This window comes from Procambarus clarkii, chromosome 66 (genome assembly GCF_040958095.1).
Source record: "Procambarus clarkii isolate CNS0578487 chromosome 66, FALCON_Pclarkii_2.0, whole genome shotgun sequence".
Taxonomy (NCBI): Eukaryota; Metazoa; Arthropoda; class Malacostraca; order Decapoda; family Cambaridae; genus Procambarus; species Procambarus clarkii.
In genome coordinates this window covers 30,996,763-31,021,425 of record NC_091215.1, presented here as the reverse complement: position 1 = coordinate 31,021,425, position 24,663 = coordinate 30,996,763, and the positions used below count along the sequence as shown (strand labels likewise).

Sequence of the window (24,663 nt, the reverse complement as noted above, 5' to 3'; positions counted from 1 at the left end):
TGTACTTCCCCCCCCCCTGTGCTCAGCTCAGCCCGGTGGGTGTACTTCCCCCCCCCCCCTGTGCTCAGCTCAGCCCGGTGGGTGTACTGCCCCCCCTGTGCTCAGCTCAGCCCGGTGGGTGTACTGCCCCCCCCTGTGCTCAGCTCAGCCCGGTGGGTGTACTTCCCCCCCCCCCCCCTGTGCTCAGCTCAGCCCGGTGGGTGTACTGCCCCCCCCCCTGTGCTCAGCTCAGCCCGGTGGGTGTACTGCCCCCCCCCCTGTGCTCAGCTCAGCCCGGTGGGTGTACTGCCCCCCCCCTGTGCTCAGCTCAGCCCGGTGGGTGTACTGCCCCCCCCTGTGCTCAGCTCAGCCCGGTGGGTGTACTGCCCCCCCCCCTGTGCTCAGCTCAGCCCGGTGGGTGTACTGCCCCCCCCCTGTGCTCAGCTCAGCCCGGTGGGTGTACTGCCCCCCCCCCCTGTGCTCAGCTCAACCCGGTGGGTGTACTGCCCCCCCCTTTGCTCAGCTCAACCCGGTGGGTGTACTGCCCCCTCCCCTGTGCTCAGCTCAGCCCGGTGGGTGTACTGCCCCCCCCCCTGTGCTCAGCTCAGCCCGGTGGGTGTACTGCCCCCCCCCCCCTGTGCTCAGCTCAGCCCGGTGGGTGTACTGCCCCCCCCTGTGCTCAGCTCAGCCCGGTGGGTGTACTGCCCCCCCCCCTGTGCTCAGCTCAGCCCGGTGGGTGTACTGCCTGTCTGCTCAGTTCCACTTTAAGTCTGGCGTGTGTCCGTATGTTGGTCGCTCCCCCCCACGCCGCCGCCACCATCACCATCAGGGCCTGCGGCGGCAGCTAGGACCGCCACCACCACAACTCCAGCCACAATCATCAACACTACAACCACAATCACTACTAGGACCACCAATACTGGAAGAACTACCACCACCACTCCAACCAGCACAACTGCAACTACAAGTACCAACACGGTAGGGGAGCCGGTCGGCCGTACGGACAGCACGCCGGACTTGTAATCCTGTGGTCCTGGGTTCGATCCCAGGCACCGGCTAGAAACAATGTGCAGAGTTTCTTTCACCCTATGCCCCTGTTACCAAGCAGTAAAATAGGTACCTGGGTGTTAGTCAGCTGTCACGGGCTGCTTCCTGGGGGTGGAGGCCTGGTCGAGGACCGGGCCGCGGGGACACTAAAAGCCCCGAAATCATCTCAAGATAACGGTCAGTACCGCCGTATCCTCCTTCCTGTTCCTCCGCTTCCATCTTCATTTTTCACCACTTAGGTTAATCCTGAATTTTCCCCTTTTTTCCTTTTTGTTCCATCTCTCCACGTTGCCTTCACCCTTCATTCTTCCCAATATTTTCGGGAATTGATGAGGCTTTGTCTAGCATCTTATTTAGCTTTCTGCTTAAATCATCATTGTTTACTGCTCTTCTGATCATCAATTGTTACCTTCAGCAATACTCAATATATTATTTTAGCATTCTTCTGTCACCGTGATAACAAGAAGATTTAGTACCTTGCCTCGAACGCACACAAGGGGAGAACGGGTTTGGCGACACGGGTAACCCAAGCCTCCGTGTCATCATTGTACTCCTGTACAATGTACAGGGGTACATTGTACGTAGTACATCTCCCGTCACGCAGGGGTGCAGTCGCACCTCCACAGATCTCCAGTGTCTATTGTATGTCCCTCCAGTATGGCTCAAAAGGGCCACCACTTACGGGCTATTCATGCCTGTGCCACCTTTTGGGTGGCTTAATCTTCATCAATCAATCACCAGGTGATACACACCAGCTTCCTCAAACCCCAAACTAACGATAATTTAAAATTTGATTGTATACATTTAGTTACATACCTGCAGAATACTTTTTTTTTTAAGAATCATGAGATCTTATAAAGCTCAGGCGACCTCCATTCCCAGAATGACTGGAGCTGGCCGGCCGTCCCCGCCCTTCCTTCACTGTGGGCCGATGTGGGCGTGGGCGGCTTCCCCAGTCCCACGGTCTCAATATGAGGGATCAGAAACTCGTTTTCGTCCAAGGTTCATCGTGTATTTTGTTTATGGCTCCTAATAAGAGAGCGGACGGTGCCGCCTGAGGTTGGCACACCACCGCTCAAGTGCGAGATTTTCCATGGTCTCGACTTAATGCTTTTTTTCACCTAAAGTCGCCCAACAACATGCCTGAAATCTTTACCACATGTATTACAAAAACTTGTTTTGACGCCCCAATCTGGGTAAGTCTAATAGAAGAAGCCTTGCACCATACAGCAACGAAAAAAACAAGTAATTTCGAATAATGTCAAAGGTTTCAACCCTACAAATTCTCAAATTGGATGGCATAATCAAATACCATTTGTTTATGGTATTTGAAACATGCATCCAAACATGCCGAAATATAACCAAATCTACGCACCCCCAAATAACCATCAATTAAACTGCCATAGATTGATTTGACTACATTATGAAACTGTTATACTGTGGTGCGCGCGCAACACCACAGTTACTAGTGACTAAGGTTGCAAATCGTACATTTTAGTACATATAAAATATCTACCTCAGAACAACGGCCAATAAAGGTTGCAGCGAGAGGCGATTTATCTTTAATTAGGCGATTGATTCCCTAACGAAAGCACCAAAGTTGGAGAGTTGGGCAGCGGGCACAAGATGCCTTACGGGTCCTTGCATCACCGGGAGGTCCACAGACACTTCAAGATGTTACACGACCTGTTCACCCACAGTCACTCCAGACATCTACCACCCACGGGCTACTCCTGCCCGTGCCACGATTGATTGATTGATTGATAAAGATTAAGCCACCCAAAAGGTGGCACGGGCATGAATAGCCCGTAAGTGGTGGCCCTTTTGAGCCATTACCAGTATCAATAGATGATACTGGAGACCTGTGGAGGTGCGGCTGCACCCTGCGTGACGGGAGATGTCTCCCGTGGCCCGTGTCACCCCTTGCGGTGGCTTAAATCTTCATCTTGTATCTCTCTCACGACCCGCCTCACTCCCTGCTAATGTGAGACGAGGTACTACCCCGGGTAGTACCCCGGGTAGTACCCTGGGTAGTACCCCGGGTAGTACCCCGGGTAGTACCATCCCCCCAAACACACGCACTCTTGTATTACACTTTTGTTGAAGTACAGCAAGCAACTTCTGGAGACTTTATATTAATGCCCCGTGCAAGTACAGTCTGCTGTGACGTGTTGCGTGGATGCTTTCCCTGACAGTAGAGTGACCATTAATACCAGCATGTTTCCTCAACACAAAGTTATGGCGAGAGGTGAATACAAAGACTGATGTTCTGCAAAGTGACAAACATCAGTACTGAGCAGAAAAATGGCAAATGCACCTTAACGTTGAAAATTGCAACTACGTTTACCTATGGGAAAACAGTGATAGTAGGCGGGCGGAGGACTTGAGAATGGTCCAGGACGGACCGAAACGTCGTCTCTTCACCTTCTAGTGTGTGGTCTGGTCAACACAGTGATAGTATATACCACATCAATAATATGTCATGGATAGATCACAGTGTCAAATCGACTCGAGAAACACAGTTAGAAGCGATCTGTGGCTGAGATACCAATGATCATGCGCGAAACAGGGCAAAGAGATCGGATTGGTATGAAGATTGATATCTTCATACCAATACCTTCTCGGATTGATATGAAGATGCATCAGCAAGAGGATCATCATCCCTCAGCTATATCTAGCAGTAGTGATGATCCACTTGGACCATGCTGTACAAGCCTGGTCGCCGTACTATGATCCACTTGGACCATGCTGTACAAGCCTGGTCGCCGTACTACACAATGGACATTGACAAAAGAAAATACAGAATAGGATAATAAGACTGACGCAGGCGATGGGTCACAATAACGTGGCTGAAGTATGTTGACCAGACCACACACTAGAAGGTGAAGGGACGACGACGTTTCGGTCCGTCCTGGACCATTCTCAAGTCGATTGTAGACTCGATTGTCGACATTCTCAACTCTAAGACACTCGACTTGAGAATGGTCCAGGACGGACCGAAACGTCGTCGTCCCTTCACCTTCTAGTGTGTGGTCTGGTCATCAATAAGACTGACCCTTGGTATCAGGGACCTTCCCTACAACAACAGATTACCCATCTGCACTGGGAAATGTACTTGAGGTATATATTCAAGTAAGTTAGGAGCATGAAGGAGGTCGATGTTAAGTCCCCTGAAACTGTCGGAATAGATCAAAACCAGCAACAACGAATTCAAGTTCGAATATTGTGTTTTAGGAGAGATATAGGGATGAGTGTGGATGAATAGAATAAATTGCCAGACACTATTACCGACACAGTTTAACAGATTTTAAGAATCAATTGTATAGTTATATGGGTGAGGGTGTAGATTTAAACGGGGACCCGCTTGATATGAACCAACAAGCCTGATACCTGGTTGATATCTGCTTGATGGGGTTCTGGGAGTTCTTTTACTCCCCAAGCCCGGCCCGAGGCCGGGCTCGACTTGTGAGAGTTTGGTCCACCAGGATGTTGCTTGGAGCGGCCCGCAGGCCCACATACCCACCACAGCTCGGCTGATCCGGAACTTCTCTTAGAAAACAGTCCAGTTTTCTCTTGAAGATGTCCACGGTTGTTCCGGCAATATTTCTTATAGTCCCTGGGAGGACGTTAAACAACCGCGGACCCCTGATGTTTATACAGTGCTCTCTGATTGTGCCTATGGCACCTCTGCTCTTCACTGGTTCAATCTTGCATTTTCTTCCATATCGTTCACTCCAGTACGTTCTTATTTTACTGTGTAGATTTGGGACCTGGCCCTCCAGTATTTTCCATGTGTATATTATTTGGTATCTCTCTCGTCTCCTTTCTAGAGAGTACATTTGGAGAGCTTTGAGACGATCTCAATAATTTAGGTGCTTTATCACGTCTATGCGTGCCGTATATGTTCTCTGTATTCCCTTTATTTCAGCAATCTCTGCTTCGATGCTCCCTGATTATTTTGTTTTTAATGAGTTTGTGCTTGTCTGTTATGTACATGTAGTGCCACAGCACCAACAGACTACAGTTGTGGCGTTGTACGTGACCCAAACTGGTATATTAATAAAATCAGTGTTTACTGTTTGAGTTGTATTGTGATGTCACTTATGAAGAGGAAGCATTTGAAGTATCCAGCGTCGCTGCCTCGTCCTGGTTGTCTGTCCTCACTGTAGTCTTGTGTAAAGGATCACAATGTTAATTAAATCGCTGCATTCTACTGGTGCTATTTGTGAATTGGCTGTTGCCTGTGGGACAAATACTTGGAATATCTATCGTATCAAAGGCTGGCGCCGGCGGCTTGCTGGGGGCTGGCGTTCTGTTGCCATGTGCAAAGTTGACTCATTTACACCGTTGCAACGCGCCTGGTGCCCGCCTCGCTCACCACTATTAACAAGTCAAATAGTGAAGACAAAACTTAGAATATATAGTACGTTGTGGTTCTGATTTTCTAAAATAAACCCTGGAATCTTCACCAGTTTGACTCCCTCTATTTGAGCCGCGTGGCCATGGCACTATATGCCTGGCACGCCAAACTCACTATTATTTTACCCAGAGCTCTGCACTGCCCTTTCCTTATGGTCTATGTGCCAAACACCTCACACTGGTGAGGGGCCTCGTAGCCTGGTGGATAGCGCGCAGGACTCGTAATTCTGTGGCGCGGGTTCGATTCCCGCATGAGGCAGAAACAAATGGGCAAAGTTTCTTTCACCCTGAATGCCCCTGTTACCTAGCAGTAAATAGGTACCTGGGAGTTAGTCAGCTGTCACGGGCTGCTTCCTGGGGGTGGAGGCCTGGTCGAGGACCGGGCCGCGGGGACACTAAAGCCCCGAAATCATCTCAAGATAACTCAAGATAACGCTGTACACACACAATGGAGCCATTCGTCAAACAGCAGCAGCACGGTGCTGGTGGTACGCGAGAGGTACCCCGTACCCCGTACCCAGTACCCCGCTGGTACTCTCTGCTCTTAACAATACCTATTAAATCGTTGGCTAACTTTATGACAGTTAAGAGTCGTAGGAAAGAAAGATTAACAATTTCTAATTTGAGCTAAACATCATCGCTTTTGGCCAAATGTGATTTTTTTTTCATCAAATAATTTTCAGTATTTTGTTAATAACTCTTTTTATAAGATAAATGTGGTTCAGAATTTTAACATATTGTAGATTAAACTTAAATACATTACTTTGACAATTAGGCGCCCGAACCGCTCTAGCACTTTAATGGATAAATCCAACTTCAGTTAAATGAATGTTTGACTTCAACAAACTATTGTATTTCTAGATGTGTATGTGGAAGTATAGTTTTGTGCACGGCCAGACGACGGCTCGCAGAGTGCACGGCCAGACGACGGCTCGCAGAGTGCACGGCCAGACAACGGTCGAGGGCACGGCCAGACAACGGTCGAGGGCACGGCCAGACAACGGTCGAGGGCACGGCCAGACAACGGTCGAGGGCACGGCCAGACAACGGTCAAGGGCACGGCCAGACAACGGTCGAGGGCACGGCCAGACAACGGTCGAGGGCACGGCCAGACAACGGTCGAGGGCACGGCCAGACAACGGTCGAGGGCACGGCCAGACAACGGTCGAGGGCACGGCCAGACAACGGTCGAGGGCACGGCCAGACAACGGTCGAGGGCACGGCCAGACAACGGCTCGCAGAGATAGCAGGCTAATTAAATTAAATCTCTGCATTAATTGATATACCGCATTAATTAATGGCTGGGAATTTCACAAATTTCATGTGGTTATCCGGCACTAATTAGCTTGGTTGTCTGGTACTAATTTAGTGATTACCGCATTGTTTCTGTACGAATATTACTAAACACCAATTAGCACCCAGACATTAATGCCTAATTAATAAATACTGCTTAGTTTAACCATTAAAGCCTGACCATTCGGAAGTCGCCCCTATAAATCAGAGGTTAGTAGTGTATAAGCCGACGTTTGCGGCTGTGGCCACGATTGAAATTGAAATAAGTTTATTGAGGTAAAATACACACAAAGGGATGAGGTAGCTCAAGCTATTCTCACCCCGTTCAGTACATCGTGTTAATACATATATAGACACACATCACAAACAATAAACGTATTACCGAACATTCTGAGAGATAAACATATACATTTCCTTGGCCACGATTGTCATTTGATTGTTTAACTTTACATACAAGAGCCACATAGCTTGACACACATGTGGCTCACAGTGTTGTGAACACGAGGGTACAAACATAGCTGCCAGAGTTAACATATATATATATTATATATATATATGCAGGTTCAAAGAATCCTTAAAGAATCCTGTTGAAGGAAGGAATTATCAGAAGCGCCGAGCCATTATGACTATATAGCACTGGGAAGGAATCGGGATAAGGATTTGGGATGGGACGGGGGGAAAGGAATGGTGCCCAACAACTTGGACGGTCGGAAATTGAACGCCGACTTGCATGAAGCGAAACCGTCGCTCTACCGTCCAGCCCAAGTGGTTAGTCCTGTTGAACTTTAAATCAAACCAAAAGACTGAACGAAACTAACAACTCTTTAATTCCTGCAAATACATAAAAAAGCAATACAAATCCAAACAAGCAAGTGGTGCAACAGTCAGCGATCTGGGAACACAAATGCATTGCTCACACTAAATCATCGGCGGTGCTTCGAGGAATTTAAAAGCAAATTAAGCCTTTCGCTTTAATCAAATGAACTGGATGTCACAACACGTGAGACCGTGGCGACACCAAGGTGAATATCAATTGAGGATTACCAGGTACAGTAATACAGCTGCAAATTACTTACAGGCCAAAGGAATTTTAACAATGTAAACTTTGATACGGGTTACAGAGAAAGTAAAAAATGATGTACACACAGAAATCACACTAACGTGATGCATCAAATGAACAAATCCACAAGGGCCGTGACGAGGATTCGAACCTGCGACCGGGAGCATCCCAGACACTGCCTTAATCGACTGAGCTACGACATAGTTAAAAGAGTTGAAACCGAACTTCTACTGAACTTAGTTCAGTAGAAATAAGAAGTAGAAATAAGTTCAGTAGAACTTCGGTTTCAACTCTTTTAACCATGTCGTAGCTCAGTCGATTAAGGCAGTGTCTGGGATGCTCCCGGACGCAGGTTCGAATCCTCGTCACGGCCCTTGTGGATTTGTTCATTAAAAAATGATGTGACCAATCACTGCGGCCTTGACCTGGGCTCAAACACAATTAATACTTATTGACCTAAACCCAGGGTTCGAGAAGTAGAAGTTTGTTTTCTGGGTAAATCTTTAACAATTCAATCTTCACGCTCAATGCACAAGTTCAAAAACGAGACGTATACTTCGCACTTATAAGTCAGTATTTGACATATCCATCTTGCACCCGACTGCCAGCGAGACAAGGACATTCAGATCTGCTATTCATGGCTTGCAACAAGATGTGACAGAATCAAAAAAGTTACATTATTAATTACAAACATTAACACGTCTGGCTTGTCAAATACTAATCAAATAAGAACTCTTATATGAATATCAAGAAAAAACATTTACAGATAAAGCTGGAAAAAGAGAAACTATAACTGGAACAACTAACTACCACACAGCAGAGTTCTGTATAGACAAAACAAATGAGAGCTACAAGAATGCATAAGATAGTGACCATAACACATTAGCTGGAACGTCAGGATCTACGAGTTGGTACAAACTGTCGACCCATAACGACCAACTTGGTTGAAAGGCCACAAAGGAAGAGGTAGACCTAATATCCATGAGAGCAGGGGAACACGTTTACCGGTTCAAAAAGAAAGCGAATGTCCCCACTGTGAAGAAAGGCTTATCAGACCACCCGAACATTACTTAATACAATGCATAATACAAATATTAAATCAGGCCCTCCAGGAGATTTATGAACAGGAAATAATTGTAAAATATATCGTATACATTCCCAATGAGAACTCCTCCGCCCCGTGAGTTATGTCCACGCCAGTACCACAATGTGGGCCACCCACATGCTCTAGTCCCGCGCTCGAATAATTTATTATTATTATTATTATTATTATTATTATTTATTATATATATATATATATATATATATATATATATATATATATATATATATATATATATATATACACACATACATACATACTGAAAACTCCACACCCCAGAAGGATTCGAATCCAGACAGCCAGGAGCACTATGCACCATGACATACCCGGTTCTTTAACCACTCGACCAACCATGACTGTACAAAAGACATTGCTAGTCAAGGCTATTTCCCCAACATCCCGACAGCACTTGGTGGTAAGCTTGAGCATAGATATTTCATCGAATCATCTCACTTTGTGGGGCCACGTGAGCAACACAAATGCGAACTAGCATGAATGGTCCCTAAGCCAATATGCAACTGAGAACTCCACACCCCAGAAGGATTCGAACCCAGACCGCCAGGAGTACTATGCACCATGGCGTACCCGGTTCTTTAACCACTCGACCAACTGTGACTGTACAAAAGACATTGGTTAAAGAACCGGGTAAGCCATGGTGCATAGTGCTCTGGCTGACTGGGTTCGAATCCTTCTGGGGTGTGGAGTTTTCAATTGCATATTGGCTTGGGGATATATATATATTGCAACATTACACAACCTCACCCTATACCAGGTCTTATTTCCTAACTGAAAAATAATTTGAAAAACATTAAACATATGTTTAAACAAAACATATACTGTGATTAATATTGAACCAATTTTGAAAATAATATACAACACCAACATATAGCCTAAGCATGTGCCAAGTTCTGTATATTACCTGAAGTATCAGTTCCTAACTTAATTACCCACTAACTAGACCTAATTTTGCGAACCCAACAACTTGAGTACATACTTAGGGGCCTTTGTCGATTACCGCGGCTGGCGGCGGTGGAGAGGTTAACACGCCGTGGTCGCATGCACGGAATGCAATTTGGGAAATAATTTATGTTGCGAGAGTTTAAAGACTTTGCAAATGCTAATGTATATTAATTCGACTTCCGTTGGGCGACCAGTAACTTTGACATATGCATTATACGTTAAACATTCCGATTAATATGAACATAAATCTTCATCACTGTTCAAAAACATGTGACACTTTTGCCAAAATATTACTACTTTATTCATATTAAAAAATAATTACCCAGCAAAAACAAACATTCCAAGTAAAACAAACAATATTCCCAGAAAAAAAAAATAATAATATTACTCAACCAAACATTACTTCCAACACACTAAACACAATCTACATAGAGATCACTGACAACAAAAAACCATCACTTCATATTGAATTGAAATTGAAATTGAAATAAGTTTATTGAGGTAAAATACACACAAAGGGATGAGGTAGCTCAAGCTATTCTCACCCCGTTCAGTACATCGTGTTAATACATACATAGACACACATCACACGCAATAAACGTATTACCAAACATTCTGAGAGATAAACATATACATTCCTCCTTTACACACGTAGTATGGTATCAGACGTACACACAAATACACTTCATATAGTCTTTTCCTTCAATAAAGGAAACTAAACCTGGTCTCCCGCGAAATATACACATCAAAATAGTGGTGTACCTGTGATACAGGTGATGTCCAGCACCTGTCAGACGGCCGAGTGACAAGGCAAGGGAGCCTGGCCAGTGATCCTGGTGCCCCAGCACCAGTAATCACTGCTACACAGATCTGAGCAGCGCCGGCCCTCGACAGGTTTTCCCGGTGCCTTTAGTGTGGAGATTGAAATCAAACGTCGTATTTAAGTGCGTGTTTTGATTGTTAGTGCGATGGGAGCGGATAACTCTGAGGAGGGGGGAGAAAGAGGCCATGAAACGCGCACTAAGACGTATACCTATGATGTGAAGGATATGAATAGACGGAGGAGGAGGAGGAGGAGGAGGGCGTATATACGGAGACAGTAGTCATAAGGAGGAGGAATAAGAAGACGGTGGTAAAAGACATGGACAACTGTTATAACTGTGACCAGAATGAAGAGCCCTGGCTGGCAAGCATAAACCATTATTACACGGACACACAGGTGGACTTCCAGCTGTTCCACACCCATACCTGACGACACTGTGGCTCACCGCCGCTCCACACCCATACCTGACGACACTGTGGCTCACCGCCGCTCCACACCCATACCTGACGACACTGTGGCTCACCGCCGCTCCACACCCATATCTGACGACACTGTGGCTCACCGCCGCTCCACACCCATATCTGACGACACTGTGGCTCACCGCCGCTCCACACCCATATCTGACGACACTGTGGCTCACCGCCGCTCCACACCATAGCGTGTGATTATGCCTAACAGCTCATAATTTATATAGACGAAAATTAATCTGAAAATTACTTTGTCGTCATATATTTAAAAATTAAGGTCTTGACCTTATATTATATGAAATTGAGGACGCCAATACAGCCTATTCCTGCGGGCCTTCCCAACATCAAGAAACTGTTGTACAGTACTGAAGTGCCCTAACTTAACCTACCTACCTCCCCAGCACAGCACTGCTCTCACCTCGACCCTCCCCAATCTTCCCCCCCATCCCAAGACACGCCAGACTCCTCCCCCTCTCACCAGCCGCCGCCTCCTCCTTTCACACTCACATCAGTTGATAGACGGTTGAGAGTCGGGACCAAAGAGCCAGAGCTCATTCCCCGTAAGCACAACTAGGTGAGTACACACACACACATACACAAGGTTGAGAGGCGGGACCAAAGAGCCAAAGCTCAACCCCCGCAAGCACAAATATGTGAGTACAAATAGGTGAGTACACCTACCTCCCAGCAATTACAAAGCTTAATCAGATTGTAACAAGTGTGAAAATCTGTACCCGGGCGGCGAAGCAGCGGTGCGCTCAGCCCCAGATGGTAACTCTACCCTTAGTTCACTTCTACGCTGTTTTCAGAATTATCCCTGCACTTGTGTAACAGTGTAACTCCACACCCCATACTAAGACGCGACCCCAGACCCCAAACCATGACTAGACCCCCACAGCCCAAACCACGCATCTCAAAACAAACGCAACACGGCTCACAAGCTATTTTCCCCCCTTACAAGTAATGGCAGCGAGACTTTGGTAAACTTATCAGAGCAGAGTAGGCTTCGAACACTGCAGCTCTTCTTGCCATTTCCTCACACTTCCCATCGGAAGCTGCGTACCAAAACCTCGCACTTAAATTTAAGATATGATTTTTGTTTTGTTTAACTGTACTTCTGACGCTTCTCATCAAACGTATTTGAGGAGAAGCGTTTGAGGTGAACTACTGGACTACAAAGCTAGCGTGCACGGCGGGGGGGGTGTGAACCCCCTGGGAGCCTTGGGACTCCCACGTTGCATTGTTTTTTGACCGTGTTTTAAAAATGTTTGTATATTAGATAAAGCCCGAGATGTAAAGAGACTACAAATTCTTGAAGCCCTATCTTTAAAAGCAGAACCTACCATAAGCACTTAAATAACAGAATTATTATTTAATTAATTATTTTAAATAATTATTATTATAAATAACAGTGGAGCGCGAACATGCCAACAATGACGTCACTGGCCAAAACGCCACTACAGTCACCTGACTTCTCATTACCCTATCACCTGACTTTACTTAAAACAAACCGCTGCCCACTTAAAAAAAGGGGCAGCGGTTTGTTGCCTCTGGAATCTTTTCTTATTAAGGCTGTCACACAGTACAGTGGTAGAGCTTCGGTCTTATGCTCGTGGGGTCGGCAGTTCGAGTTCCCTAATACCCAAGTGAATGAAATATTAATAAATAAATAAATAAATAAATAAATAAATAAATAAATAAATAAATAAATAAATATATGAAAATCATTTTGAAGCAATGGAGTGACTCGAACCCGCGTTCTGGTGAATCCCAGACACCTGCCTTAACCAACTCGGCCATGATGGTACAAAAGTCGACCAACCCGGAACTGAATTCACTGGGAGGTTCTGGAGACAGGAAATCCCTTAAGTACTTTCGTACTTAATAATACATCTTAAGAAGGATGAAGATGTTCACCCTTCTTCAGATGGAAGAAGATGATCCTTCTGAAGACATTATTAAATACGAAAGTACTTGAAAGAATTTCCTTTCTTAATCCTTCCTTAAACAATAAGACTTAATTGAAAAATGAAGCTGAAAAAACTGATCATCATTGCCATACAAACAAGGAGAAAAAACAACAAAGGCAGCAATGGCATCAACACAACATAAGAACTTCGAAACAATAACCCAATGCTCCATTTGTTCCGTCCAATTAATTACGTCATTTCAAAACAAAGACAAGTCAATTTCCCCATCAACCTCCAGCACAATCGCACCACAAATACCAACAAGTCAACTGATATCAGCACCCTTCGGCTCCATCAGCCCCGCAGTCATACAACTGGACATAAATTACCCAGCGACCATCGGGTCGCCGCCACCACATCAAAGGGCGGGTAACTCGTCAGTGAAATGTCTAATGAACTTCGAGGCTTCACTTCCTACTCTCTGAAATGAATGTAATCAATGCTTCTCAGGTGGATAGTTTACATTGTAAATGTAAGAGTTTATATTTGGTTTATGGATACAATTAACAGATCAAAATGTAAATACATTGTGGTAAAGTGAAAATTATTGTCGAACTTTCGTTTTCCAGCAGACATCTAGATGGTATGTACAGGGTTTTTGGGCAACCCGTCCTCACATTAAGCTGGGTGGTGGTTGGCGGAATGTAGGTCGTGTGCTGACGTGGCCTGAGTGATCATGGGGCCTGCATAAACTCAGCAATCACCAAATCAGGCGGAAACGGCCACTTCCAAAGCTCACTGGCGCAAGTCGCATAACGAGGCAGGGGATCACGAAACACCCCCTCCTTGGAAGCAGAAGACACCGAAGAAGCGTACGTAAGCCGCCGAGACGACCATGCCGCCGAACGCACAGGAGAAGAAGGTGACGGTTGACGTGATGGTAACACCTCCACCGGTACCGCAGGAGCTACAGAAGAGACGGAAGAGGCGACATGACCGCCGCCGACGAAACAGGGAACGAGGAAGGGGGCACGGACCCCCCAGAGCGAGCAGCCTTTTTCAAGACCACCACCAGGTCACCACGCTCACCACGAACCTCAGCAGGGGGAACCACCCCCACAAAGAACCGGAGCCATCCGACAGGCGACGCACCCGAACCAGGAACCGTAAACACCCCACCAGAAGGGGAGGCCGAAACACCGGCATCCGCAGGCAAATGCACCTCCGCCATCACTGTAGATTGCAACGCAACCGGAGCCACCCCGCCATCGCCGGAAGATCCACAGTCGTCAAACTCGTCAACATCAGCCCATGCAGCAGACGAACGACGTGAACGCTTGGGCTCCAGCCGTACATCATCAGAGCCGGAGGCGGACCCAGAAACATGGGCCTCAGAAGCCAGGCGGACCGACGCAAGACGGCAGCAGCCTCTACCACAGGGCAAACCAGGCTGCACACAGCAGGAGGCGTGTCCGCCACCCTACCACCCATCACAGTCGGGACACAAGTCGAGGATGCAGGGCCATGCGCAGTAGCAGGAGACGAGGAAGTTGAGGGCGCCGACGACGCACAGAGATCGCCCGGAAGACCCTCGGGAGCAGCCAGAACATCGACCGGAGCAAGAAGAATCGCCGACGTCGCCGCAACACCCGGAGGCATACTCAGAGACGCAGGGGAAGCCTCAGCAGCGATCGGGACGTCCACCTCCTCACCCTCGGAGTCCTCCTCCACAGGGAGCGGCGGGAAATCCTCTTCCTTGAACATGTTCACGGGAGCAGTCGCAGCCTCAGTGCACCCGACAGCCTGATGCCCCAACAGGCCACAATGAAAACATGTCTGTGGTTGCCAGGCATAGTACACACGTACGTAGTACCCTAAAAGCCAGACAGAAGATGGAATGTCCGACCTCAGGCGCATCCCTAGGTTACGAATGTTGGTCCTCATACCCGTAAACTTGCCAGAAGACAGCGTGTGCATCCGCACACTAACGACGGCGCCAAACCGCTAGAAGAAACGGCGGAGGAGGGTCTCAGGAAACTCCATGGGGGCCCCATGGACACTCACATACGTCATGGCACCGCTATGATCCGTAATGGACACAGATCCGGTGCCATCCTGCAGCTGCAAGGTACGTCCCTCGTACCTCTGGAGAAAGTCCGGGTTCACGCTTCTCCCACAAACTTTATAACTACACGCTGAGCAGTTAGTTACCAGCTCAACACCGTAGATGTCTATTACCGGGATACGGAGCATGCCACACATGACAAGCTCCACTACAGGGTACCCCGCACGTCCAGTAAACTCCAATCCCACGGAGTTGACCCTCACAACTAGGGAACCACAACGCTGTAAATGCTTCACCCACGTACTACAAATACAAATAATCGCCAACAGAACCTAAACACCTAACCTAACCTATGCCTACATATGCACAATATGCTAATATATTGTAATATTAATTTATATTTGAGAAAATTCCTGTTTTGAATAAACAGCATGTAAAAAATTATGAATGTATCTGTGGGGTCGACCGCTAGATGTAATGGACTTGAGTCGAGGACGAGTTGGATGGGTAAGCCGGGCTTGGGGTTACCGGGACCGGGCTTTAATGTGTCAGGGGGCCGTGTCAGGGGGCCGTGTCAGGAGGCCGTATCAAGGGCCGGGTCAGGGGTGTCCGGACGAGATCGAGGAAGTTCGGAAAGAAGAAGAGGAGAAGGTTGACTGGGTAACCACCCGCCTCCCTCATCCACTTTCCTCTCCCCCTCTAAATCTGTATCTCCCCCTTTATACATATGTATAAACTGTATGCAAATCCCGGCTTCCCGCCCACGTCTATTACATTGTACCTCACGTCACAAGACACAGTAGTGAACGCCCCCCTCTCCACAACCTGCTCTCAATCCCCCATCCTTCTCTTACACACGCCCTCCCCCCCCCCTATCTACCCGCCCTAGCAAAAAACTGAAAATACACCCTCACCTCGATATAAAAAAAATGCGTCGTGGATTTTTAAGAGCAGCGAAAATCCACTAATTGAGCAGGAAGGATTAACTATTTTAACGGAGATTAACCTCCTATTTCATGCAAGAGGTTAGTGGAATATATTCAATTTGAGCAGCATTTGCTAATTTGATTGGATTTAATTTGATTGTTGTGGTGACCTTTGTAGGGGGGGGGGGAGTGGACTTATAAGTTGGCAACGCGGTGCACCCGGGCAGGCAACGCGGTGCACCCGGGCAGGCAACGCAGTGCACCCGGGCAGGCAACGCGGTGCACCCGGGCAGGCAACGCAGTGCACCCGGGCAGGCAACGCAGTGCACCCGGGCAGGCAACGCAGTGCACCCGGGCAGGCAACGCAGTGCACCCGGGCAGGCAACGCGGTTCACCCGGGCAGGCAACGCAGTGCACCCGGGCAGGCAACGCAGTGCACCCGGGCAGGCAACGCGGTGCACTTGGGCAGGCAACGCAGTGCACCCGGGCAGGCAACGCGGTGCACCCGGGCAGGCAACGCAGTGCACCCGGGCAGGCAACGCGGTGCACCCGGGCAGGCAACGCAGTACACCCGGGCAGGCAACGCAGTGCACCCGGGCAGGCAACGCAGTGCACCCGGGCAGGCAACGCAGTGCACCCGGGCAGGCAACGCGGTTCACCCGGGCAGGCAACGCAGTGCACCCGGGCAGGCAACGCAGTGCACCCGGGCAGGCAACGCGGTTCACCCGGGCAGGCAACGCAGTGCACCCGGGCAGGCAACGCGGTGCACCCGGGCAGGCAACGCGGTGCACTTGGGCAGGCAACGCAGTGCACCCGGGCAGGCAACGCGGTGCACCCGGGCAGGCAACGCAGTGCACCCGGGCAGGCAACGCAGTGCACCCGGGCAGGCAACGCGGTGCACCCGGGCAGGCAACGCGGTGCACTTGGGCAGGCAACGCAGTGCACCCGGGCAGGCAACGCAGTGCACCCGGGCAGGCAACGCAGTGCACCCGGGCAGGCAACGCAGTGCACCCGGGCAGGCAACGCGGTTCACCCGGGCAGGCAACGCGGTTCACCCGGGCAGGCAACGCGGTGCACCCGGGCAGGCAACGCGGTGCACCCGGGCAGGCAACGCGGTGCACCCGGGCAGGCAACGCGGTGCACCCGGGCAGGCAACGCGGTGCACCCGGGCAGGCAACGCGGTGCACCCGGGCAGGCAACGCGGTGCACCCGGGCAGGCAACGCGGTGCACCCGGGCAGGCAACGCGGTGCACCCGGGCAGGCAACGCGGTGCACCCGGGCAGGCAACGCGGTGCACCCGGGCAGGCAACGCAGTGCACCCGGGCAGGCAACGCAGTGCACCCGGGCAGGCAACGCAGTGCACCCGGGCAGGCAACGCGGTGCACCCGGGCAGGCAACGCGGTGCACCCGGGCAGGCAACGCGGTGCACCCGGGCAGGCAACGCGGTGCACCCGGGCAGGCAACGCGGTGCACCCGGGCAGGCAACGCGGTGCACCCGGGCAGGCAACGCGGTGCACCCGGGCAGGCAACGCGGTGCACCCGGGCAGGCAACGCAGTGCACCCGGGCAGGCAACGCAGTGCACCCGGGCAGGCAACGCAGTGCACCCGGGCAGGCAACGCGGTGCACCCGGGCAGGCAACGCGGTGCACCCGGGCAGGCAACGCGGTGCACCCGGGCAGGCAACGCGGTGCACCCGGGCAGGCAACAGCACCACCACGACCACCACCACCGGGACCCGACGGGACCCGGGCTCGTCACATATACTCAAGCTCAACCAGGAACTCGCGCTTGAAGAAAGCCCTTTTTACCGGCGACCATTTTCCTCCGCAAAAGTTTACAACTTTTGAGAATTGCAAGAGACGCCTTTGAGCCGAGGGAGTTCCGTGCAGCCGCGTGAAACACACAACTTACAATATTATCAGTGTATTTGTGTCATTTCTTTGGGACCTTAATATTCGTAATATGATAGTATACAATTCTTAACATATTATTATTATGACATTATTTCCTTAGGTATACAGTACGTTTTGTTTCGAAAGGTTTAAGAAAAACGCCTTATAAGGCCCCCCTAAAAATCGAAGCAACAGAGATAATATTAAGAAATTCTTGCACCATTCGTACAACTTAAAAAAATTCACTACTCAGCTCTCGATAGGTCAGAGGATGAAAAGCAACAGATCGCTTCATCTCCATCCACAAAGACCAAGGACAAGGAGTCCTCAAGGACCAACTGATACCTCACAAAAAAAGAACTGATAATATAGAACGACAAAGCGAGATATTCTGTATGAGAGAGAGAGAGAGAGAGAGAGAGAGAGAGAGAGAGAGAGAGAGAGAGAGAGAGAGAGAGAGAGAGAGAGAGAGAGAGAGAGAGAGAGAGAGAGGGGGCGTGAAAAAAAGAGGGAGGGAGATAAAGAAAGGGATAGAGATAAAGAAAGGGATAGAGATAAAGAAAGGGAGAGAGATAAAGAGGGAGGGGATGGAGTGGGGGGAGGGGAAACCACCTCCAATACCCATTTCAGTAAAAAACGGCAGAAACCACAATTAAATTCCGCCCACAAGCCACCACAACACAAAACCACAAGACCCCATAATTGTACACGTTGCGCCCATGTCCTCCCCAAGACTACTGCGTTAACCACAATTACTCCCCCATGTTTTGGGGGACTTTTGATATGCTGAAGAGTTACATTAATAATATATAATTCTACAACAGCATGCGCAGAAGCATATAAACTTTATCAATCCAATAATTATCATAAACAAAAACCCTTGTACTGAAACTACCTAGCCAGCTAGAGTAGTTAGTCTTAAGAGATCAGTCTGTCCCCTGCACTGTGCCAGCTTTGAGTGCTCAATCACCAAAACTTCATTAAAATTTTCCCAAAGTTTACATGCTCGAAAAAGAATTAAGCTATAAATTCAGAGAACATGTGACAAAGAAAATGGGAGAATAAAGTACACAAAAATTTTAAATCAAATAATAATAATTAGTAAAAACAACAGTATCTCTAAAAGAATTAAACTCTGATGGCAAAACAAGTAATGAAAACACAAACCACCAACTCGGACCCAATTTAACCAATCTATTTCTTCTCTAACTGGCTCTTAAAACTTCAAGGAAACTGGTTGAGAATTAAGAAGCAGGGAAGCAGACTAGGGCGAGCGTGCCGGAGGAATGAGCAGTGTGCAGTGGTCGGGCCTGTTCTGGGCGGACACCCATGGCTGTTGGAGCTTCATGCGGGCGGGTGGGGGCAGTTTGAGAGGAAATTCCACCCAATACAAGCACTATTTCACACAGCCGTAGCTGCGAACTGCAGTGCCTGGTAATTAGGAATGTGAAGACGCCGCACATCTCAGGTAGTTTATGGACTTGTACACTCCACATGTCTCGCCATGACATTTAAATTCTTCACTAACAACCTCACAGACCAAGCAATCGCTACGGAAGGCTGGTTACAGGCCAAGATGTGAGATTAGTTGTTATCTCAGAATCATCAGTTGGTATCAACTCTCCTCTCATCACACATTACTTTCAGGGGATCCATTTCTACTGCATTTTCAAAACGAAGTAGTTCCCAATAAATTATTAAATTTACTGAAAAGGTGAATCCCATTTAATCGTCAGGGTTTAACGACTGTCAGAGGCGACTATCTCTAGGTGCCACATTAGAAGCACAGTATTTGATGCCAAAGCAATTTGAGGTAAATCTGATACACATTTTAACAGCTAAATCTCCCTCATATCCATCAGGAAATGTCGTTAAGTTCACTCTTCTCCGAACGTGTTACAACGAACGAGTAACCAAATATAAATCAATCCAGCAAATTAATGCCCTGATTCCCACAGCTGAACTTTTCAGCTGAAAAATCCCTTACATAATCAGGCCCCACCTTCCTGGACATCTTCAAGAGGAAACTAGATTTATTCCTCCAAGGAGTGCCGGACCAACCGGGCTGTGGTGGGTTTGTGGGCCTGCGGGCCGCTCCAAGCAACAGCCTGGTGGACCAAACTCTCACAAGTCAAGCCTGGCCTCGGGCTGGGCTTGGGGAGTAGAAGAACTCCCAGAGCCCCATCAACCAGGTATCGGCGGCCTCTGCATTAACCCATATTTGCTTCCTGCCAAGATGCAAGTTCCTAAACCTTAACGTCAGCCTCTACATCTTGCTCCAAGCACTGTGTCTAGTACGACTGAAGTGGTTATACAGCAGGCTGAATGAAATTCTCCGTCTTAAATAGCCTGACGCAAGTAATGCTGTGGAGCCAGATAAGGTCAGTCCAAGATTACTATGCGGCTGAGCTGACCTGTTGGCTCCACCTCTCGCGTGCCTCTTCCAACTCTGCCTACCTCAAGGAATTTGACCCGCCTTATGGAAGAAGGCAGATGATGTTCCAGTACACTGAAAGAAGAGCCGCTCAGTGGTTGGACAAATTGAGAGAAAGAGAAAGAGAGAGAGAGAGAGAGAGAGAGAGAGAGAGAGAGAGAGAGAGAGAGAGAGAGAGAGAGAGAGAGAGAGAGAGAGAGAGAGAGAGAGAGAGACAGAGAGAGAGAGAGAGAGAGAGAGAGAGACAGAGAGAGAGACAGAGAGAGAGAGAGAGAGCGCGTGACTGACCTCTGCACCTTCAGCACACAAGTGATCTACATAGTATTATGGTCCCCAACACACATCAAGTGCCCGGCCGGGTTAAGCCGCCCGACCAACTTACCTTCCCCACCTCGCCACACTTAAAGCGCACTCAGACTTAACTTAGAATACCGCCCCTCCGAACTTAAAAACTCCCTTTTTCCTCAGCTTAAAATAACGCCTAGCTAAAGCAGAAATACTACACTCCCTAAACTTAAAATGTCTTCTCTTTACCTAAGTTAACCTATTAAATCGAAGCTTGTCTCATCGTTCCTAAAAATCATCAAACTAATCACGTTTTGCCTTTTATCGTCTAGGGTCAAAAATGGAGTGCATCGTAAGCTTACTGCCTTCCTGGCTAACTTAAAATGATATTCCATATTATAATTAGTACAAAATTTCCGAAATTAACAAGCCTATTTTGTAACCTTAAAAATGCTTTATAACATAAATATTGTACAACTAAGTAATCCTACACAAGGGCATTTATGTTTATAAGCTAATTACTTTAAAATACATTAGTCATAAAATAAAGAAATTATTGAATGATTTGTTGCTCCAATACAGATACTAAAGTAAAAAAGAACGTTTTCCTGAAACATAAAGCCATAACGAATAAATTCCCTTTATTTTCCCTAATTACTACTACTACCTTTTGAAGTACTTTAAATTCGTAACATTTAAAGTGTAAGCTTAATCTTCCTCCATTGTATATTTTCTACCATTCATTTAAACAAAGAAAACAAAGCCTAATTTTTTTTTTAGGCTATTTAGAATTTTAATACAGATGAGGCACCTACGTCATTTATTCTAATATTATCACAATATATTACTCGAATACTAAAGATTGTTCTAAAAGACGAATCAATATCAATATTTAATTTAATTTTACTCCATGTGATCTTTTAACACAAGTTTTAAAACAGGTTTTGACGCCTCACCTATTACTTCTAGTTAGCAAAGTCACATAATATTTCCTCGCTAGATAATAACAAATATTGATGCAAAATGCTGTGTAATTATTTTATACAATGTTTATGCTATTTAATTATTTTAAACAGTGTTTATGCTGTTTAATTATTTTAAACTGTTTATGCTGTTTAATTTTTAAGTGTTTATACTTAAAAATATATAAATCTAGGCCTATTTCCAAGTTCTTAATCCATTATTTGTCATGCTATTGAAAATGAGAAGTCTATAAGCAATAAAAATTAACTTTATTAAAAAAATATATAAAATTATAATATAAATAAAGGTGTTACCCCATAAGGTGTTGCACCTGTTATATAAGCCATGACAACCCGGCATCTTATTACATAAACTATGACAAACCAAGACATCAACACACACACGCCGCTAAAATATGACGCTACAACTTTCAGCAACACTTATAAGTCATGTCAGGTAATGACAAGCTTATCAATGTCACCAAATACAATGCAGACATTAATACATTCGAACATTGCAACTTACGGATTTCAATACTTCAAGAATCTTTACATTATTTTACCCATACAAGGCAGTCAAAACAGTAAATTGCAACGATTCCACCTGACCAATTAGTTAATTTCAAGTGTGGTTTTCCCCCAGTGGACAGCCAGGACATCAATGTGACGTGTCGGGTAGTGATGTCCACACTGCCGGTGGACATCATAGCAGTCACGTGACGCAGGGTTCCGGCACCGCATAAATCATCGCTAAATGAAGAGCTTCCTGACGTCAATTTTGATTGAAAACAAGGAGAAGTGGTTGTGCACCGTGCTCTGGCAACGTGCATGCTGGGTGGGTGAGTGAGTACTCGCTTAGTTATGCTTGCGAGGGTTGAGCTCCAGCTCTTTGGTCCCGCCTCACAACTGTCAATTAACCGGTATACAGATTCCCGAGGCAATTGGGCTCTATCATACCTACATTTAAAATCTGTGTGTACATGTGTGCGCGCGCGCATATGTGTTTGTAAAGCTCTGGGATCAGTCATGATAGAGAGGACTGCGTGCCCTGCATACTACCCTCATTATAACTGGTGTAGTCTCTCACCTTACAGTTGAGGATAGATGTTTCTTTTGCATAGTTCCTTTCAGTTCATTTCACTTGTTGACTCCTTGTGCAAGGTACGAGTATTTCCATTCATCTCTTCGGCTCGTTAACCATTCGAGCTTCCCGCTGTGAGTGGCTGTGGGTGGAGGACCAACAGTCACGTTATGGAGGGTCCGCCACACAGAGGAAACGTTTGGTATTTACAATGTGATTATATTCCTACGGCACACGGAGATCACTGTAAACAAAACAGCACCGCCCCTTGGAGCCCGGACGGTAGTTAATATTCAGTCGCACTTAACAAGACTGGAGCATGGGACTCCTTGTGTGCGTGAGGTGTTGCTCGAGCGCCGCCCCTGCATCCTGTGATGCTTGGTCCTTGTCCCTCACTGCCCCAAGTTATTCTCATTCACATTCACTTATTCACACACACTAAAACTATGTGTGCTAGTGATAAACTAACACACATAGTTTTAACACTCTACACGTGTTTTTATATTCACACAATTAAATACTTTATATCTTATGTTTCAAGGCTTTTCCAGGCTTTGCCAAGCTTTGCCAGGCTTTGTATATACAATGAAAGTTTCTAGAAGTGTTCTCACAAGAACTAGAAACTAAAATGCCTGTCACACCAAAATATTGCACTTGCAAGACTACTTCAGGCCATACTACTTATAGTCCCGGGAGAAGTGTTGTTAGCCCTCTCCCTAACTCCCACCACTATTCTAGGCTCTATTCTGCTTAATAATCCGCATGAACAGAGCTGTTTGGGCATTTCGCCTCGTATTGCTATTCCCAGCACTCTTTCATAGTCCTCGTAAACAGTGGTGTTGGGCCTCAGCTATTGTTCCCGGCACTAAATAAAAGTGAGCACTGTTGCCCCCCCCTCCCATCAGTCACATTACTATACATTAACGTGCTCATTATCAGCGTCCGTTACTGTCCACCACCACCACTACCTACTCCACCATAAACACAACCCGGAGGAGCAGGACGAGGAAATGAAGGAGTGAGAGAGGAATTGGGCGAAGAGTGTGGGAGGAGGCTACAAGGAGCAGTCCACTCTTGAGAACTTTTTGCTCCAGAACCTCAGTAAAAGCACGCATCTCTGAGGTCTACGACCTTGCGTACCAAACCCACACTGGTACCTCTGCTCCACCCCATGGTACGCTGCCAGATGGGATGTCTTAGACAAACAGTGTTGGAAGTATAGCTATAATCGAGTATCTTGTGTTTCTAACCCAGGCTGGTAAGGGGTGTACCACTTGCCTCATGCCAACACTTGACTTATCATCATGTATTCTCAGCTTCCATCCTCTTCTTTTCTTACTTTATTAATGTAAACACCACGCCCATATTAATACAAAATATTAATTATTTCTCAGCAAACTTTCACTCTCATGCCATGAACTTGTGTATTTCCCAGCCATAAAGCCCACGCACCATAAATAAACATTAATGGCAACTGCGTAGAGAGGAGCACGTGTGGGGAGCGAACTGACCCCAGCCACGACCACACCACCGCCTCACAGCTGCCTCAACACACAGCAACTGAGCTCTGAGCTCCTCGGCAGGTAGAAACTGGCTAGTGAATGGCTGAGAGCGGCTGGCTGACTGGCTGGTTGGCTGGCTGGCTGGCTGGCTAAGATGAGGCGGTAGGTAGGGAGAGAGGCGGCGATGCTCTGGTGGTAGTGGTAGACGATAGGATGATCCTTCTTGTAGGAGAATCTGGCGTGTCTTAAGGTGGTAGAGTGACGAGCCTGATGACATAGCTGGAGAATTCCTTGTGACATCCCTCACTGCTGCTAACGTGACAACCCTCCCTCCATCTCTTTCTACTCCCGTCTCTCTCCCTCCATTCCCTTTTTCTCCCTTCCTCAATCTCTCCCTATCCTCTCTCTCCCTCCCTCCATCCTCTCTCTCCCTCCCTCCATCCTCTCTCTCTCTCT

At 47.5% G+C, this 24,663-nt stretch overlaps 1 protein-coding gene across 1 annotated transcript in view; it reads right to left on the bottom strand.

Annotated features, from left to right (window-relative positions):
- dnc (phosphodiesterase dunce) overlaps nucleotides 1-24,269 on the bottom strand; it is a gene marked incomplete in the record, with an annotated part of 535,642 nt that extends 511,373 nt beyond the window's left edge. The window contains 1 exon segment of the mRNA XM_069310042.1: nucleotides 24,158-24,269.
- Between the last annotated feature and the right edge of the window lie 394 nt (nucleotides 24,270-24,663).